Source organism: Schistocerca americana, unplaced genomic scaffold (genome assembly GCF_021461395.2).
Source record: "Schistocerca americana isolate TAMUIC-IGC-003095 unplaced genomic scaffold, iqSchAmer2.1 HiC_scaffold_170, whole genome shotgun sequence".
Taxonomy (NCBI): Eukaryota; Metazoa; Arthropoda; class Insecta; order Orthoptera; family Acrididae; genus Schistocerca; species Schistocerca americana.
This window is the reverse complement of record NW_025725791.1, coordinates 255,001-257,500: the sequence shown is the minus strand read 5'-3', so window position 1 is coordinate 257,500 and position 2,500 is coordinate 255,001.

The following is a 2,500-nucleotide window of genomic DNA, read 5'->3' as shown; positions in this document are numbered from 1 at the left end:
AGAAGTGACGTCCGGGCGCGAAGCAGACGCTCGGGGAGGGCGCGGGCCAGGAGGAAGAGGTTCAAGAGTTTCACCAGGACTTCATGCGGCAGGCGCCGCAGCTCCGCTGGAGTCAGGCCGTCCGGCCCGGCTGCCGATCCCCTGGGCGGCAAGGCAGCAGCGACCTCCTCACGTGTGACCGGCCCCCATAGGCACTCAGGAGCGACAGGCTCCGAGTGCGGGAGAAGGCGGTCACGGATGAAGCCGGCGGTGGAGATCGGCTTCTTCGTGAAGAGGTCCGCCCAGAAGTCCAGCAGACCGGGGATGTCGGGTGGCGGCTGCAGCAGGGTGCCGTCCAGCAAGCCGCGCACGCAACGCGCACGCGACCTACGGAAGGCGTCCTGTGTCCGCGCGTATTCCCAGCGGCGCCGCTTGCGCTTCTGCAGCGGCGGGGCGGCAGGCGGCCGCTTGGATGGTTGGCGCGGCCGCTGTGTCCTGGTGATCGACCTCTCCCCCCTGGACCCGACCGACGCAAGGGCATCCGGGAGCATGCCCAGGATGACATCGGGCGGCGTGCCCCGCCCCAGACCAATGACTCGATCCAGGGCAGAGAAACGCTGGGCGGAAGCAGGTAGCCCCGCCAGATGCTCCCAGATGGCGGCGTCAGTCGGCCCCTCCGGCGGCGGCCCGGTGGTGTCGGCCGCGAAGTCCTCGGCTGCGTCGACGGGCGGCGCAGCGGCCTCGCCCGCGTCAGGCAGCGAGCTCGCCGCTCCACGGCGGGACGCCGGCTCTTCACCCCGACCGATCTCAAGTGCCTCCATGAATTGGCGGACAAGCTGCTTGTGGGCAGCTTGCCGCCGTCGGCACTTGATTGCCTCAAGCGTTCGGTCGGGGAACATCCTGGTAAGTTCTTGATTTACAAAGAAGAACCGGGCGTCCCTCTCCAGGAACAGTTCGGCCTCTGCCTTGGCGAGCGACAGGACTTCTTCCTCCGTCCACCTCGCGCGATGCCTCTCCGTCACGATCTCAGCGTTGGCTGCCGCAGGGTGTTGGCGGCGGCGATGGACCCCGAGACCGTTCTTCGTGGTAAAAGTGCGGTGGCACTCACTGCAAGCAAAGGGAGCTACACAAACTATCGCATTTTCGTTACGGCCGGTTGGCCGGATAGGTGCTGGGGTAGCTGGGGTGGCACCTTCAGCGGAAGGGCCACCATCTCTTGTTTCTTGTCGGCTGCCCCCAACTATAAAGGGATAATGCGAGGGGGGGCTGGTAACCCCCCCAAGCCCCTGGTGCGGTCTTCCACTCAGCAAAAATCAGCGGGCCCACGAGAAGGGGAGAAGACCGCAGGAGAGGAGAGGCTAAGAGGGCTAGGCCCATGTGTTGCGCATCACTCTCCCTGTAACTATAACCCAAGGAAGGCACCTCGCAGCAGCAGCACGACTACATCAAGACCGCACTTCGAAAAGCCAAGTCCGGATGCAGCCACACCGCCGCCACTTGGCCACCTTAAGAGAGTCATAGTTACTCCCGCCGTTTACCCGCGCTTGCTTGAATTTCTTCACGTTGACATTCAGAGCACTGGGCAGAAATCACATTGCGTCAACACCCGCTAGGGCCATCGCAATGCTTTGTTTTAATTAGACAGTCGGATTCCCCCAGTCCGTGCCAGTTCTGAGTTGATCGTTGAATGGCGGCCGAAGAGAATCCGCGCACCCGCGCGCCCCCGGAGGAGCACGCTAAGGCGGACGCGGCCTCGCAGCAAGGAAGATCCGTGGGAGGCCAAGGCACGGGACCGAGCTCGGATCCTGCACGCAGGTTGAAGCACCGGGGCGCGAACGCCGCGCAGGCGCGCGCATCCTGCACCGCCGGCCAGCACGAGGCCAACCAACGGCGAGAGCAGACCACGCCCGCGCTAAACGCCCGCACTTACCGGCACCCCTACGGCACTCACCTCGCCCAGGCCCGGCACGTTAGCGCTGACCCACTTCCCGACCAAGCCCGACACGCCCCGATCCTCAGAGCCAATCCTTATCCCGAAGTTACGGATCCAATTTGCCGACTTCCCTTACCTACATTATTCTATCGACTAGAGGCTCTTCACCTTGGAGACCTGCTGCGGATATGGGTACGAACCGGCGCGACACCTCCACGTGGCCCTCTCCCGGATTTTCAAGGTCCGAGGGGAAGATCGGGACACCGCCGCAACTGCGGTGCTCTTCGCGTTCCAAACCCTATCTCCCTGCTAGAGGATTCCAGGGAACTCGAACGCTCATGCAGAAAAGAAAACTCTTCCCCGATCTCCCGACGGCGTCTCCGGGTCCTTTTGGGTTACCCCGACGAGCATCTCTAAAAGAGGGGCCCGACTTGTATCGGTTCCGCTGCCGGGTTCCGGAATAGGAACCGGATTCCCTTTCGCCCAACGGGGGCCAGCACAAAGTGCATCATGCTATGACGGCCCCCATCAACATCGGATTTCTCCTAGGGCTTAGGATCGACTGACTCGTGTGCAACGGCTGTTCAC